Here is a 19,157-nt window from a genome sequence, read left to right on the forward strand (position 1 = left end):
TGTCTGTTTTGTGGTTCCATTAATTTTGATCAGAGAAATTTTCAATTTGTGCTTTTTTAAATTGAGCAATATACAAAATGTGTTCTTTCTATTTTTTAGTTAAATTTGTCTGTGTTGCACCTGGAAATAATATGTACCACCTGTGGCCTTAACACCTCGGTTAATTCCCCCACTAACACCTCACAAATCTTTCTCACATGTTCATGCCTATTGCTTTTGTGGTCCACTGAGATTAACAAGTACTATCAGTGTGACTACTTTATCACTTGGAGCCTGATAGGGTCAGCAGTAGATGCACAGCTACAGACTTTGAAAAATTATCTCCTGAGTGCCAGAATCAAAGTAAGGACCTTCATAACCAAAAATAAGAAGACTATTTTTTATAGTATTTTGTGCTTATATTAGTAATGGTGTTTTCTTTCTTAATGGTGCATGAGTACATGGGTCACATTCATCAAGCAGTGTGAAGATGTTCTTCTGACTTCTGATGATTCTTCTGAATGTTCATCATTCTGACTTATGATGACCAACAGCCCAGCTTGTGCTTCTCGTAAGAGAGTTGGCTGGAAGCCTAGTAGAAACCAACCTAAACCCAGAAATCTGAAAGAAAGATCTTACAAAAAAATATATATTATGTCAACATATCAAATGTGAAACAGAAATGCGTACTTTTTCTGTATTGTGTAAATATTCATATTTAAAATAATTGAAGGTTTAATCATTTGTCTTTTAAGAGAATTCCTGGTCAGCAGGAAAAGGAATTATTCATGCAAAACATAGTAAACACCTGGGACAGTGTTGTGCACACATTGGCTTAAGTGTCAAGTAGCTTGAAAGGAAAGTGGTGTTTTAATGTTTCCTGATTAATATTTTGAGTTGGTTACCTCACTTGTAGGAACCGCAAAGAGTCCCCAGGACTGTAAGAAGCACTAAATGATCAGGCAGGAAGTAAACAGACCTGAAGACATTTTTCTGTTCTTAATAACATTCATCTAAAATGCAAATTGACCATTCACTACCAATGATATGTGAATAGATAAAAGAGAATAAATGAAAATGAGCATATATATTTCCATATAATTTGAAAGTATTCTATTGTTTAACAGATATGTTCTTCTTTCTGTTTCTAAATGCTAACTCATCGTTACTCATTTCATGATTCTACCACCGTCAGTATCAACCTTTTCCTTTCTTTCACAACTAAGGTAACTTTGTATATTTCTTTTTAAGATCACTAAGATCTTTTGATACCCTGCAAATCAGGAAGTAACAATAAGTTGTATATAGAACTCCCTTATCATTATCTATACCACTGAGCCGTGCATGGTCTTAGGTAGTCAGCAGTGTTCTCAGAGTTTAGCCAGAGCATTGTCAATGACTACTGCTCACTAAAATTATTTTATTGATTTTTCCATAATTAATCGGGAGATGACAGTTGTTTGAGTAGCTGCTAAGAGGAAAGAAAGTGCTGCTATGTTCTTCCATGCTAGAGTAGGATATAATTGTTGCTAATATGCTTCCAGGTTCTCAGGATCAGAATTTTAAAAGACTCGTGTCTGGGTAAGACTACCATGAGAGAAACAAGGAGGTATATACACAAGGTCTATACACATGATTTCCCAAAGGTGAATAACTTGAGGAGTAAATTGAAATTTTGGCTTATGTAGCATGTAGGCAGAAAGACAATACAGTGTTTGAACAAAATGATAAAAACAGGGAAGGGAATTTTAGATTTTTAAAGACGCAAAGAAGGGGTGAATCAGAACCCATGGAAGAGTTTGTGAGTAGATGCCTCAGCACAGACTCTCAAATAACTATAGTTTTCAGTTTTCCAGTGTTTAATTCTTGTCTTTCAAATATAAGAGAAGGAATGGTTTGACAGCATATATCCTTCTTGTAGGTAAATGAGTAAAGGACAAGGAACTTTTAATGGCATTTTCTTTCATTGTCTTCACCTGAAAAAAAATCTTTATGTTAAGAGGCATATCATAACAAACAATGCTGCTATGAACATAGTTGAACAAATGTCCTTGTGGTACGATTGAGTAGCCTTTGGATATATACCCAAAAGTGGTATTGCTGGGTACTGAGGTTTCCTAATTTTTGGAGAAATCAAACCCGGAAACAATCTAATTGCCCCTCAATCAAAGAATGGATAATGAAAATGTGGTACATTTACGCAATGGGGTACTACATAGCAGGAAAAAAAAATCACATCTTGAAATTGGCAAGAAAATGGATGGAGATAGAAAACATCATATTGAGTGAGGTAACATAGATCCATAAAGAAAATTATTTTATGTACTTACTCATAAGTGGGTTTTAAACATAAAGCAAAAAATAAATAAATAAATAAAACAGATTACAAATCACAATCCCAGAAAACCTAGGCAACAATGAGGACTCTAAGACCATGGGAAAGTTATGAAAAGCTGGGGAGAGGAAGGGAAAGGAGCAGAGAAAAATGTATAGCTCAAGAAATTCAATAGTAAACAAATAAACAATTTATAAACAAAAAAGGCATATCATGCACTGGTGTTTTATACCATCCAGACAAAAAATACCCTTGACCACACTCTTTGGCACAAGTAACTGGACAATTTAAAGAGAAATAGATTTATGTGTGGCATTGAAGCAAAATATAAAACAGCTGAATATAACCTGAACTTTTTAATTCTTAAATATCTGAAATTTTTTTCTGATTTCTTTAGTTTAACATATTTGCTAATGCAAATTGTTATTATAAAATTACAAAATACCATCAACAATATAAAATAAATTTTTATTTTAATAAAGAACAAAGATATTTGAACATATCTGTATAATGAGTGATTGTGATATAATAGAAAAGCTATTATTATTCTATCTTATATCTGAAAAAAATTAAATTAAAAATAATCAATTCAGATTTTGTTCTATTTATTTTTGAGGCTCTTACAGAGTTCCGGCTAGCCTCAAACTCAGTAATCTGAGATAGACCTTGAAATCCTGATGCACCTGCCTCCACCTCCTGGGAGCTGGGATTACCCACACTGACAACCATACCATGTTTAACAATTATGCTTTAAGTGTAGCCATTAATATTTATTAAATTTCTGGCAAATATGTTAAAAGCCATTCAGCTTGTGCAGAAATTGCTTAAGTGTGACTACACTTGCAACTAAACAATAAAAACAAATTGAATGCTCAGTTAAATCACTGATTTTGGATATTGAGACAATGAAAAGCTGTAAAACCTGCTAAATGATGATATTCGAGAAAAACATCAGCGTGATAGTGGGGCAAGGCCAATTCAGGCATCCTCTGCACTGTAGCCCAAGGACCTAGCTAGGGACATCCCTGTGGACACCTGGGATCCCCTAAAGAACCTCAAATGGCTCCCTTAATGTAGATATCTTCTTCCCTGCTCCTATATCCACCCTTCCTCCATCTCCACCCTCCCACTCCCACAAACTCTCTCCAGTCTTTCCTTTCTCCCTTCTCTCTCCCCATCTCCCCTTCCCCCACCCCCACCACCAAGCTCCCAACTTTTGCCCTGCATTCTTGTTTCCTTCCAATTTCCAGGAGGATCTATATATGTTTTTCTTTGGGTTCACCTTGTTATTTGGCTTCTCTAGGTTTGCAAACTATAGGCTTAATGTTCATTGTTTATGGCTAGAGCCTACTAATGAGTGAGTACATACCATATTCATCTTTTTGGGTCTGGGTTATCTCACTCAGGATATTGTTTTCTATTTGCATCCATTTGCACACAAATGAATTTTGCACACAATATTCAAGAAGTCATTGTGTTTTTTTACCACTGAGTATATATACTAATATATACTCAGTAATTAATATTAGTAATAATTAGTATTAGTAATAATACTAATGTGCATATTTTCCACACTTTCTTTATCCATTCTTCCATTGAGGGGCATCTAGGTTGTTTCCAGGTTCTGGCTATTACAAATAATGCTGCTATGAACATAGTTGAACAAACGCTTTTGTAGTATGATTGGGCATCTTTTGGGTATATTCCCAAGAGTGGTATTGCTGGATCCTGAGGTAGATTGATTCCCAATTTCCTGAGAAACCGCCACACTGATTTCCAAAGTGGTTGTACAAGTTTGCTAGGGATGGAGATAGAGACAGAGACCCTCATCAGAGCAACGGACTGAGCTCCTAAGATCCAGTTGAAGAGCAGAAGGAAGGAGAAAATGAGCAAGGAAGTCTGGACCGCGAGGAGCTGGTCCACCCACTGAGACAGTGTACCTGTTCTAATGGGAGCTCACCAAATCCAGCTGGACCAGGACTGAATGAGCATGTGATCAAACTGAACTCTCTGAATGTGGCTGACAGTGGGGGCTGACTGAGAAGCCATTGATAAAGGCACTGGGACTTGTTTCTACTGCATGTACTGGCTTTTGGGGACCCTAGCCTATTTGGATGCAAAGTTTCCTAGTCCTGGATGTAGTGGGGAGGGCCTTGGACTCTCTTAAGGAGGGAGGGGGAGGGAGGAGGGGGAGTGGAGAGTGGGAGGGGAAAGGGAGGAGGGGAGGAAGTGTAAATTAAAAATACAACTGCTAAATGGAGGAAAATACAGTAAGAGACTCCTTGGGCTTTCTGACAGAAAATAAAAGTGATTGGAATGAGTGACATTTTCCTCTTCCATGTCTTAGATCAGTGAAAATTGTATCCTTTTATCTAATTCAAAATATGTCATAGCAAGAAACACTAAATATGGGAGTGTTTTCCAATTTCGTAGGTAATAGACATAAACTTACTTTGATAGTCAGTTGGTTGTGGCTCAGGATGACCTCCTATGAGTCTTTGCTTCCTCTTCCCAAGTGCCAGATTACACGTATGCTATACTGTGGGCCCCTCACCCCTTATTCTCAAAGGGGCAAGAAGAAATTTTCTAGCAGAATGTTTTCCAAGGAAGATAGTGGCCTTCCCCTCTCCCACCCAGGATATTCTGAGCACAAGGTCACTTAGCTCAAAGTAGCCAGCCACCTGGTACAGGCTGATAAAGATGGCCTAACTTAAGAACAGTGGCCTCTCTAAAAACAAGAAAAAAAGCTGATTTAACAGAATGTGAGGGAGCAAAAGTCCTTGTACCCATGCCAAAGCATCTTCAAAGATTCTGTTTGTAGTTATGCCTTTAAAAAGCTTACCCCACAGAGGAGATAAAACTCCTCTCTACTTCCTTGTAACGGGGATGGAGATGAGTTCCAAACATGTTTGTATTATGCTGATTAAACTTTGCTTATTACAATCTGGGCCTCTCTGGTGGTCTCTCTCGGGGTCGTGATCTGGGTACAACAATACCACAGCTGGCTCAAGTGATCTGTTTTGTGTCAAATGTTTCTTTCTATGCAAAATAAATATTTTCCTTTCTCTAGTTTAGCACATGATAATTTTCTAACCACCTAATGAACTTTTGCTTTTCTTTGATTTTTGAATAGCTGAAACCGATACACATATTAATACACATACCAGTACTGAATTCAATCCTTGACACATTTTTAAGTCTAAACTATAAGCCATTTTTTATAATATTTATTAAATATTTTCAATTTTAAAAGAATTACAAGAAATAATCATTGATATATAAATAAATAAATAATGAAGACAACTCAATAAAGCCAAAGTCTACTTACCTGAGAGGAATACTACTTTTTAAGCACATAGCATTTAGAAATTATATTGACATATATATGTTAAAATCATATATATATGTCATGCATTTTATGAACTTAAAATTTTTAACTGTAACATAAAAATTCTGAAGGCCCCAGAAAATTTAATAAATATTGTTAATTTTAATAACATAATGAAGAATTATTATTAGGATGATAAATGTACTAATAAAATAAATTATCCACATCCATCACTGGTCTGTTTTCCAGATAAGAATTTATTTGATGTGTGAATAGTTCAGAAATATTTCTATAGACCCTGTTCATTTAATACTTGTTGAAAATTATACCTAAATCCACACAGGACAAAATAGAAGAGATACATCATTGTAAATGGATCAACTTTAAAAGTTATTTGAAAATTAATGTTAATTCATATTAATATGTGTAAAATTTGTATGTAGAAAGTACCCAAAAAGTTAATTATTTTAGAAATTTTAACTTTCTCTTTCAATTACAAATAATGTATTAAGGATGGTCAAGAATATCTTCATGGGCCTGGTTGTAGCTCAGTAGTAAAATGACTGCCTCATATGAATGAACCCTTGGTTTGATCCTTAACAGAAAAAAAATAGGAAAAATTAAAAATTCCTTGTGTTTCAAATTAGCTCATATTTTTAACTTCTTCCCTATGTTCATAATATTAATATCTATGTTAATGCTGACATTGAAGATAGGATTATTTATTATCTCATTTTAAAAGAACTTACTAGCAAATATAGTTCCACTTTTTAATTTTATAATGCTCTGAATCATACTTGTGATAAGTATGTATATATGCTAATAATTAAGAAAATTTACTTGAGACTGGTGAGATTGCTAGCAATGTATAATGTTTTATGATTTTGCAATTGTTCATCCAATACCATCTGTTTGGTCAGCTCTGAAATCATACAATACATGTATACACACACATCTAATGTAACAGCCCATGAATTTGAGATTTGTATGTACACAAACTTTGTATTGTCATATGAATATGTACTTATATCTGTAATTTATATAAACTGTTATAGAGTGTATTGATTTTTCAGAGGACATCTTCATAGGACATCTCACAACCATTCCTAACTCCAGCTCCAAGGGATCTAACCTCCTCTCCTGGCCTTTACAGATGCCTAAACTCATGAAAACATACCCACTCTCATCTACATGTGCAAAAAATAGCACAACTATTAAAAAATAAATATCATCCTGTGTTTTAAAATGCACTATATTATAAACTTAAATATTTAATCTCCAATTAAAAATATCGGAAGAAGTAAATTTGATCAGACTAACGTACAGCCTGACATTGTTACTTTAAGGAATTAGAGGTTCCACCAGGGTGAGAATGCCCAGTAGGACAGGATATCAGCAGCTGTGATTATGCTTACTTTGATGTTATAATTCTATGGTTTAAAGAGTTTGGTTTGCATTTTTGTTTGCCTGGCAGTTTTCCCAGCCACTAAATTCACTTTAGTGGTCTGCTAAAGGACAGCGGATGCTTTTCAACACAGATCACTCTGTGAGAGATGTCCAGAGTTGATTGTGTCTTACATTGAAATGCTGGCCAGCTTCCATTCCATGTGAATGTTAGATCAACTACTTTATAAATGAGTACATTGAAAAGTATAAATACCACAGCTTTACATTCAAATTAGGATGAACTCAGTTACTCCATAAATAATCTTCATAGAACAAAAATACTATGGGAAATATACTAAATTGTAAATATCTGTTCTGAAGTCATTTGTGCATATGTTCAAATATTAAAAATACTGTAAACATTTTCAGTTAATTGCAATCAATATACACATTGAATAGACAGATTTGGACATATACCTGCACAAACTCACACAAATATGGGAACTTTTAAACCAGATGTGTAACAAATGAAAGATAATTTATAGATGTGATCTTAATTTCAAGCTATGGAAAACCTTAAATAGATCTTTTCAGTTTAAACGAACTCTATCTTTTCATAAGAATAATTTTAATATTAACAAATGTTATGTTACTAAATGAAAAGCATTTAAACATATTTGTGTATTGCACATAATACATTATATAAATACATATATCCTCGTCTTATAGTTACTTTAAGTCTTTCCAACACTGTTATGAGTCTCAAGTGAAAGAGGACTGGACGTCTGCTATGGAACCACGACATGAAGCTCAAGTGTACTTGCTATGCCCTGTCCCTCAGCAATCCCTGATGTACCCCTGGAGTCCAGAGGCAGCCTGAGTCCTGCTGAGTGAAATGCATGTACACTTGCTTTTCATTAAGCTGAAGGTGCACAGGGCACAAAGAACGTCATTAATTTGCACTATAACAAGGGGATACAGTGAGAGAACAAATAAGGATGGTTTTAAGGAAAGGACTTGGTAGGCTCAGCCCAGTGTGGTTTAACGAATGTGTCCAAGAGCCCATTTTCCGTTTTCATGTATTTTATGAAAAAACATTATCTATTGTTGCAAAAGTTAATACATTGCTCTCGCTAACCACAGCCAATCATTTTCCACTTTCTGACCCAGCTAATATAATTTCAGACTTCGAACAATTAGTTATATATTTTGTCCTCTTCAAATGTCCAAAACCTGGGGCCTAGAGAAATGGTTGAGAGTTTGAGAGTGATTATTGCTCTTCCACTGGGCCCATGTTTTGTTTCCACTGACTATTCTCATTGTAATTCTAGCTCCAGGGGGACCCATTGCCCTCCTCTGGCCTCCATAGGCACACAAGTGTAAACACACCCATGCCCAACTTACACAGACACATGTATGTATACATAAATAATGTTTTTAATGTCTGAATTTTTTCAAGTATTTATTACAGCCTCTTTCATTCAAGACAACCATTTCTTCTTGTCTTCCACAGTCAATTGAAAGTTTGAAGTGACTTTACTATCCTAGCTTATATTCCTGGAAGATATTAACACTGAGTCCTGCCAGCTATAGATTCTGTTCATACTGTAATATAGTTAGTTGGTGTGGTGGGGGCCTGGAGAGATGATTCAGTTATTGGGAGCCCTACCGGCTCTTCCAGAAAACCCAGGTTCAATTACCAGCAGTCACAGGGCAGCTTAAAATCATCAGTAACTCCAGTTCCAGGTAACCCAATACCTTCTGGTTTCCTCAGCCAAAGAACACCCATGGAACACAGATAGATAGATAGATAGATAGATAGATAGATAGATAGATAGATAGATAGAGATTTAGATATATATGAAGGCCACCTATGTATGAAAAAAATATTACACATTTACTCAGCTTTTGGCATGAGAGATAAAGGCAGAGAGATTGTGAAAATAAATAATAAAGATTTCAAAATAATGACTGTTTCACATAAAATGAAAATTCAAGTATTAGAAAAAGTAATGACAGAGAATTGAAAATAAGAGGATTAGAAAAATAAATTTAAAACCTCAGATTAAAAAATAAAAATATCAAGGAAGATTTAAATATACATAATATATTATAAAAATACCAAATACCTGGAAATTTGGTTTTTTTTCAGTTGCACTACCATGATCCCTTAGTGTAGTAATAGCAAGCATAAAGGACAGTCATATTCTGTGATGTGAAGTCAGAGACTAGTGACAGCTTATTGACAGAGATGAATACTACTCATAATGACTTTATTAACAGAGTACTGGCAGACACTGTGTAAATACAAAAACCTTAGTAATATACATATTTCCAGAGAATACTTCCTCTATGCTGAGTCAGATATAAGCTAATATTTGACTTCTTATCAAAACGAAAGACACAAAAGAAGAAATTTCCACATCAGAACCTTTTTTTATTTATAAAAGTTTATTAAATTATAAAAGTTTCCATTTCCGCCCCTCCTCCCAACACTCTCCCACTCCCCCCACTCCCTCTCTTCTTCCCTCTCCATCCCTAAGAGCAATCAGGGTTTCCTGCCCTGTGGTAAGTTCAAGTTCCTCCCCCCTCCTTCCAGGTCCAGGAAGGTGAGCATCCAAACAGACTGGATCCCAAAAATCCAGTATATGCAGAGGAAACAAGTCCCCGTGTCATTGTCAATGACTTTTCAGAAAGACCCCGTGCCAGCCACATTCAGAGAATCCGGCCACATTCAGAGAATCTGGTTGGATCATGTACTCGTTCAGTCCCAGTCCAACTGGCCTTGGTGAACTCTCATTAGATCAGTCCCCTTAACACAATGCATTACAGAGAAATAAATTAAAGCTATAGTGCAAAAGCATTTAGCATGTTGAAATTGTGTGGGCATTAAATAGAGACTGTTTTTATAATCTCAATTTTAGGGTTAACTTCAGATATTATTGACGTGCAATATCTTTAAATTATTTTTGAGGTTTTCTTCATGAATTTCCTCATTTAACCCCCTCTCTCCTCTCTTTTTCCACTTCTGTGCTTCTGTGCTATGTCCTCTCCCATTCCACTCCACCCTAAATTAATTTCTTCTTTGTCATTGTTTTACACACACACACACACACACACACACACACACATATATACACATACATATAGATAATATACATATAGCCTACTAAGTCAAATGTTACTTGAGCTTTGTGTATCAAATTCCCCAGAAATACCAACAAATACTCCTGCTTATTAAATCAATATTGAGAAGAGAAAAAACTTTCAACGGGTCTTGAATTTCTGGATCTAGTAAAATTGGCTTTTCATCATCCTGTAAAGACAGTGTTCAGACAAAGTAAATTGAGACAAGGATTATAAAAATTATAAGCAGAAGAGGCTGTAATGAGGAAAATGAGGCCTTGGTATTATATTCTCTTTATCTTCTCTGGGTCTAATGTTACCACTGGTGCTTTCTGAGCCTCAAAGTTGCATTCCTTACTTAGAAAAGTGCTATGAGAAAAGTAGGTGGGCTCTAACAACATAGCACCTCCTGATATTTAGAAATATGAGGCGATACACATAGCTCCTTGTGTGTACTGAGAATGTCTCTGTTGGGAAAGAAACAGGTCAAATTAAAGTACTAATAATTCACTACTAAAATGTAACTACTTTGAAATGATAGACTACAGCCAACTACATTTCCCCACAAGTCTCAAAAAATGCTCTTTTCAAATATCAACTTCAGAGACTGACAACGACCTTTTGGTTATTTACATAGTTTCAGTATTTACCATTCTTGTTGCTGGGATGATATATCTGATATAAAGTGATTTAAGGGGTGAGGGTTCTTTTGTCTCCAAGGTTGAAAGGATGCAGCCCATCATGGTGGAGAGTGATTGGCAGAAGTCGGAGGAGCCTGGTCACATTGCATCTGAGGGCAGAAAGCAGACAGCAGTCAGAAAATGGAGCTGGACTAGCAAACCTCAAGGCCTGACTCCAGTGACCCCAATTTCTTCTGTGAGGTTTTCTCTCCTAAAGGATCTGGTACCTTCCAAGTGAACACCATCAACTCGGGAACAAGTTTTCAAGCACCTGAAACTAACGGGGATGAGGTAAGGTGACTTTATATCAAACCCTAAGATGTGTCTTCTCTTTTCAGTGTATGCCTCTCATACTTATAAATGGATTTCTTTGGCTGGATCTTCTTCAGGAAGACCGAGGCATGCATGAGACTGTTGATCTGTTTACGGCTAGTTGTGAAAAGGAGATAAGGCAGTTACAATTCCCACTGCTAGGGAAGCAGGATTGAGACGCTAAGAGAACACTACCTCAGGATGTGAGACATCTTAGTAAGACAGAAGTAAAGGTTGCTGGGAATGAGCTGGGAGGGTAAGAAACCCGAGTGTTCTATAAGGCCAGTTTGGATGGGTCATAGCTTTGCTCTGTTCTGGACTCAACAAGTCTCCTTGCCATAGAGGCTGGGGTTTATAACTAAGACCCTGCAAGCATGGCATTATTAGCTGAGATTGATTCATTCTTTTATGAGCAACACCCCATACAACTAAAAGAAAGTAGGTTCCTTAGCGGATAATACTAGTTCGCTGACTTCTCGGTACATATGTGGTAGTTTAATCCTTTTCAGATCTCAGTTATCTGTGCATTTTTGTTTTTCATGATTTCAATAGAGTTTTTTAAAAATTTATTTATTTGCTTGCTTATTTGCTTATTATTTATTTCTTATGAGCGCTAAGAAGGTAGGAGCATTTCAAGGCTATAGCAAATAGTGCCCTAGATTTTTTTTCTGAAAGATCTTGCATATATATACACAATACCTATAACTCAGATTGCATTTAGAACACGTTCTAATCTCAAGCTGAGGAGACATCATTTGAGCTTTCCCATCAGTCTTTGGGGAGTACTCCGTGGCCTTGGTATAGCCTGGGCTATAGTTTAAGACATTTCCATGGCAATGTGAAAGTAACCGTTCAATATTAAGACCCACTACATGAGATGGAGTTCATTGCTGATACCCCTTAGATGGGCAACAACCTGAGACCAGACAGGCCGGGGACCTAGGACAAAGTTGAATATTACTGTTCTACAGTATGCTCAGGATTTGAACAGGTCTGTGCCACATGGAGTGCCAGCCCTAAGAGGGGAATTGGGTATAAGCCCATATCAGAATGCAGAAGATATCTATAATTGATAACATCTAGCAAATACAAACAGTTTTCCTCATAAGAGTCTCATTGGGGGTACAAACCACTGTTAAATGTAGTCTACATGTCCAGCAGTAGAAGCTTTACAGAAAATTAATTCAAGGGCATCTGTAGAGATTCTTTCTTACATAATGTTTAGTTGGGAAATTTATTTCTTGATTGATTTTATTTTACTTTTTAATTAATTTTTATAGTAATTAATCTATTTTATATATTTATTTTTACCTTGCAGAACCTTTGAATATATTTTATAACTTCTAGCTTTGTGTTTTCAAGGGTTTCTTGGATGTGTGGATGGGGTATGCCTCTGCACCTATTGTCATTTCCTGTGCTTTTGCTTTGGCACTTTTTTTTTTACTCTTGTGTGTTTTGTCCTATTAGGATTTGTTTCATTTTGTTTTATCTTAATTTATTTTATTAATACTCTAAATTTCTTTTTATGTTCTAGGACAGGGAGAAAGGGAGTGGATTCAAATGTAAGAGAGGTGGAAGAAACTTAAAGGAGTTCAGGGAGGGGAAACACTAAGCAGAGTATATTATATGAAAAAACATAGTTTCAATAAAAGAAAAATAGAAAAAGTCTCTGTCTCTCTCTATCTCGACTCTCTCTCTTTCATTCTCTCTCTCTCCGTATGTGTTTGTGTGTGTCTTCCACTGCTAGGAATATATACACACATACAAAACACAACACACACATACATGGAAGTGTTATTTTATGGAGAACACTGAATAGCAGAAAGTCATATGTACGACTATATCAATAAAGAGAATGAGGGGGGTCCTGAAAAAAATTTAATAGGGCACACAGCAACATAGCAGTCATTATGCCCTTAATACATCTGGGATTCTGGGACAAGGGGACAAGTTTTTTTTTTAATTGAAAATACATTCTTCTCTTAGACAATATATCCCAAACACAGTTTTTCATCCCTCAACTAGCTTTCCCACAACAAACACCTACCCTCTCTCCACTCCTTCTCTGTTTCCCTCCAAGAGAGGGAGGGAAAAGAAAAGTGCAGTCCTCCAAGAGATGAAAGCCAAACATGGTAAAACAAGATACAATAAGTCAAGGCAAAAATCTCTCATATCATGGGTAAACAAGGTAAATCAACAGGAGGGAAAGTCTTAAGAGCAGGCAAAAAAGTTCGAGATATACATGCTCCCATTGTTAGGGGTCCCATGAAAACTCTATGCTAGCAACCAGAATATATGCAGAGTACATGGCGCAGACCCTGCACTTTATGCTTCAGTTTTTGTGAGTGCATGTAAGTCCCATTTAGCTGATTCAGAGGGCCATGTTCTCCTGGTGTTCTCATCTCCTTAACTCCTAAAATCTTTCCTGCCTCTCTTGCAAGGGATTCTCTAATCAGAAGAACCTGACAGATATCTCCAATTAGCCTCTCTCTCCACAGAATGTCTGACTGTGAGTCTCTACATCTGCTCCCATATGGTTTTGGAGGACACCTTCCTGATGATGGTTTGTCAAGACATGGATCTAGAGTATAGATGAATATCATTAATAGTCATGTTATTGTTTTTGTTTTGTTCTGTATTTGTGTGTGAGTGTGTGTGTGTGTGTGTGTGTGTGTGTGTGTGTGTGCCAGTTGTGATTGGTTCTTTCTTAGGTCTGCGGGTTATCTAGTCTCAGGTTCCTGACCCTCCAGTCAGTGGAGGGTGTGGGCTCTCACTTAAGGAGTGGGCCTCAAAGTTAAAACTGTCATTAGTTTGCCAATCCCACAAGTTCTGTGAAATCTATAGGAAGTTTTAATGTATTACTTTAATTTATTTTCCTGTGACAAGATAACCTTTTTAAAAAGGCAATTGGAGAGAAAAAGATTTAGTAGTTGTCTTGTTTGCTTGTTTGTTTGGTTGGTTTGGTTTAAGACTCCAGAGAACCAGATCCCTTTATGAAGAGGTAAGAAATGATGTTGTGACTAATCATATCACAACTTCACTCATAAAATACAAAAGTAATGTACTTCCTCCAGCAGGACCCCGTCTTCTAATCCATGACTTTTAAAGCAGAGACCAAGTGTTTAAAGAAAAGACATTTTAGATTCAACCAAATATCAATAGACACAAAATGCTGACACCAAGATAATTTTTTCTATCCATTGTTCATACAATCAGACAACTGGGCCCAATTAGCCAATGAGAATCACTTTCTTTGTTCTCAACTATAGCCTATGCTTGTATTCCATAGAAAGGAGCATGTTAGCATCAAGGCAAAAGGAAACAATTGAATACACACACAAACTTTGTAGTGCTAGAATTTGATCGTCAACAACAGCAGTTCTCAAATTCAATCACTTTTAAAATCAATGAAGCAAATGGAAACAACTTTTCGCCAAGTTTGCAATTTAGCAACGATGAACTGGGTCCAAGGTTATGAGAAAAAGTTGGTGACAGATTGCAATTTTTATCGCTCTTCTTAAAATCGAAGAGGAAAATAATGCACAGTCCTCCAAAATAAGAAAGGACCAGAATAAATGTGTAATGTTCTGCATGAGCAAAGAGACATGGAAAGCAGAAATTTTCCCAAGGGTACTGACAAAAATAAGTGGTTTTGGTTTCAAATTAAAACATTATTAATATTAAACGAGTGTATAGTGGAAAATTTGCTCATTTTTCAGCTAAAATGCTTACAAGTACTAAACATGTGTTAGGAAGAAAACAATCTTTACTTTTGACAGCATACTTTCATGCAGTGTATATTTAACAGACATCACTTTTTCCTTCAATAGAAAGAATCGGACCTGGGAAAATATCTAAATATGTTCTTTTTAGCTTTAACACTAGATAACTTGAGATACATGTCTAAATTTAAATTGCTCTTAAAATTAGAAGCGTATTTTAATTCATTTGTAATCAGAAGTAACTGTGTCGCTTGACATTTTTAACTTACTTTAACAAGAAGTCTAGCCTGTCATTATTTCTAAGCTTTGTAATTACAGAAAAACTTGTAAGCACATGCACATCCATTGTTTGCTGTTGTTTTACTATGTGTAGATACACAAAGATGCTGGGGCAACCTGTCTCCTTTGTCACAGCAAAGGCCAGCATGTTTGCTACTATTGATAATACTCCAGGAAAAGCAGAAATTCGCTTCCTGTGTTATGTCTTCATGACCTGACACTGTGGATGTTCCACAATTCCATGAGTGTTCTCTCTAAAACAGATATGATTGAAAGAAAAAGCTGTCATGGTAACACCTTCCTGTCTTGACTAATCTTCCCGCTTTTACTGCACAAAACACAAATTAAGGATGTGTAGTACATTGGTAAGCACGCCATTTGGAAGTCACAGGAGGTAATGTTGGTGCTGAAGTATACACGATACTGAATCAGATGCCTTTAATCAGAATTAAAGTAACTTTTAAAAATAAAATACGTATTATGTTTAAGTCGCTCTCTCTCTCTCTCTCTCTCTCTCTGTGTGTGTGTGTGTGTGTGTGTGTGTGTGTGTATGTGTGTGTGTGTGTGTGTGTGTGTGTGTTCGTGCATGTGTGTTGAGCATGCACACAGATACTGTAATGTGAATCCCTGTGTGGGGGCAGAATCCTGGGGAGAATGTGAAGTGGCTCTCAATGTCAGTCTTTTATTGATTCCTCTAACCTGAAGTCAGCAAGCCCCAATGATCCTCCTAACTCTACTCTCCACAGTTTTCTTACTTACAGATGAATGTGACTACACCCAAAATTTTCCATGAGTGCTAGGGATTTGAACCCGTGTCTACATGCTTGCACAAGTGTTCATATGCAATGAGGCAATACCCTAGGCACCCAGGGTATTTTCTTTTAATGATATTGCCACATTTATCAATAGAGTTGTTAAATAATAAATTTTTCTGAGAGTGATTCCTGTAGAAATCACCAAATACAGAGTCATGTAGATCATGGCATATATTTTATCTGTGCCTGATCCAGTTCTTCTGTCAAATTATATTTAAGAGATGAAAACTAAAGAGTCCTGTTTAAAATATATATTTGAGTTTTTGAGAATAAAATCAGACTTTTTTTTCTTACAGGTAATCTGTCTTGATAATCTGAGTGAAAAATGGGTTTGTATCCTATGTGTTTGATATTTCTATAGTTTGGGTTATACTACTGTAGAGTTTGACCAATAATGTGTAAGTATTTGTAGGTGCATGGACCTGTGAGTGGACATATTTGTGTGTGTGTGTGTGTGTCTGGGTGTGTGTGTCTGGGTGTGTGTGTCTGTGTGTGTGTGTAGGCAGGGAGGTATTGGCCAAATGAATTCAATCACTAGGGCTTCAGCAGACAACTGAATTGTCCAAGCATCAAACACTTCCTGTTGGAAGTCAATTGTTGTATACTTTCTATTTAACAAAGTTAAATATTTCCAAACTGTGTATTACTGACTCAAAAACATTTTTACATCCCTTTTGTTGTAATTGTCGACAACTGCTTGGAAATATCACTGAACTGAAAATGGTAGCTATTGCCTTTCATACAGATTTTGTTTAGAAAGATACTTGAAGGAGGCCATAAGGCAATTTAAAATCAACAACAAAAAGAAAAATTAGTTAACATGCTAAATAACAATGCCTATATTCAATCGTATTGAATATTTTCCTCTGTTTGGGAGGTATATTTCTTAACTATATACAGTAAAATTTAAAGTGTCCCATACCTTATAAATGGAAATATTCCTTAGGGTTTTAGCTGGGGTCATCCTTGTGGATTCCTGGGCATTTTTCTAGAGTTAGGTTTCTTGCTAATCCCATAATGGCTCTCTTAATCAGGATATCTCTTTCCTTTCACTCATATCTGATCTTCCTCCATCTCGACTATTCCATTCCCTCACATTCTCCACAACCCTCCCCTTCTCGCATTCCTTCTACTCTCTGCCCCCATGCTCTCAAATTTTGTCTGTTGATCTAGTCTGTTTCCAATTTCCAGGTGGAGATATATATATATATATATATATATATATATATATATATATATGTTCACCTTATTACTTAGTTTCTCTAGGGTATACCTTGCCCAACCTAGATGTAGTAGGGAGGGCCTGGGACTTTCCACAGGGCGGGTTCATGGCCCTCTCTCAGGATTAGAGGGGTTAGGGTGGGAGGGTGGATGGAGGGAGTAGGAGGGGACTGGGAGGAGGGGAGGGAGTGGGAACTTGGATTTGTTATTTTTTTATTTAAAAAGTATTTTAAAAAAGTTAAAAAAAAGAAAAGAAAGGGAAATATTCATTGATATGTTAGAAATGATCCCCAGATAATGTGTTTTCTGCACAGGAAATTTTCTGGGTATTAGTAGAGTAGGATTAATCATCATATACACACAATGGATAAGTATCTGGTCGGTAAGGTGAATTTATTTAAATACATATAATTGTCTACACGTAAAATAATAACATGTGGCAGGAGAGCAGACTTAGAGGCTGGAGCACACATGATGCTGTGGAAGAAGATCCAACCAACTACAGCTTCCAGCACCAACTTGGTGGCTCACAACTCTCTGTGCTTTGCCTGTAGGCCTGTGTGTGTGTATCATAAACAAGCCTTCTATTGATCTCCATGGGTACCAACCAGGCATTATGTGGTATACACACATACCTGTAGGCAAGACACTTATATACATAAAACTAAATGAAGTAAATCTTAAAAATAGTCCTGTAAGAAGTTCTGAGCAGGTATTAGTCAGTAAGGAGGTGGCTCTCAAAGAACAGAATGTTTGTTCAAATTTTACTTAAATAACTAAAGATTATTGGCTTACACTTAAAAAATGGAGTGAACCATATTGTTTCATTCTGTTTAATGAAATTAAAATTGCATATATATTAAATGTGTATATATTGAAATAGAAGTTGAATGCATGATTATATATGTGATCTTTGTTGCACAAAGCACTAGGGCTTAACAACCTTTAATGGTCTGAGGTTTTGTGTTTTGACCCTTCACAGGAACTAAGTTGGTGTTAATTAGATTGTTATAAAGAATATCAGTTCAGGTAAAATAAAATAAGTTCATGGGGGGAAAAGCATATTGCTAAGACCCTTGGAAAAAGAAGTATAAATCAGGTTCATTTCTTGAGGTGGTTGAGGTAAGCTGAAGAGTGAGGAAATGAAGCAGTTTTGTGTATTCTCAATACAAAACACATAAAACCATCAGTTACAAAAATAACAAAAAATTTTGTTCAAGGTATTGTACCTATACAGCTCATTTGACAACATAATGTAAATTTTTAGTCATTATTATTATTATCAATATTATTATTATCAAGTGTTTATGATAATAAAGAAATACAGGTTAGTAGTTAATCACCTAGTATAATAAAACTTGTAATCACATTAGGTATGTTTTCAAGGTCAAACAGAAATAGAGTTTAAATACACCATCTTCAAACACTTCAGAGATCTACAGAATATGGCATTTAAGATGTTTTAACAACCTAGTTTCTTCATTTTTTATGACAATGATTCAGGTCTGCCCCTGGCAGCTCTAATCTACATCAGAGAAGAAAATGGACACTGAAGGAACTCCACATGGAGTTCTCTTCTCTCTGGCAAAAGTAAGCCACTGGGAAAAAAAAAGCCCCTGCCACTACTGCTGACATTATGATGTCCTAATGAGACAAGCAGAGCACAAAATATTCTGCTTAACAGAAAAATCTGTCAAATTACTAGGCTGAAGATAGATGCCCCTACTGAATACATATCTAGGGGTTTTCTAGTTACTCATTATGTAAAAGGTACAAGGTTTAATCTTTGCTTATTTTTACTTTAATTGATCTTTCATCCTTCCTTATGGTACTCCCTATATAGCTCCTAGTATAATTTTCTTTCTCCAGCACTTATTTGTGTCAGATGTTTTGTTTTATTATTTATTAGTAGTTGAATTTGTAGTTCTTAAGCTAGGTTTAGTTCATAGAGTCCATAGAGTTCATGGAGTCATC

Source organism: Myodes glareolus, chromosome 20 (genome assembly GCF_982192425.1).
Source record: "Myodes glareolus chromosome 20, mMyoGla1.1, whole genome shotgun sequence".
In the NCBI taxonomy this organism is placed as follows: domain Eukaryota; kingdom Metazoa; phylum Chordata; class Mammalia; order Rodentia; family Cricetidae; genus Myodes; species Myodes glareolus.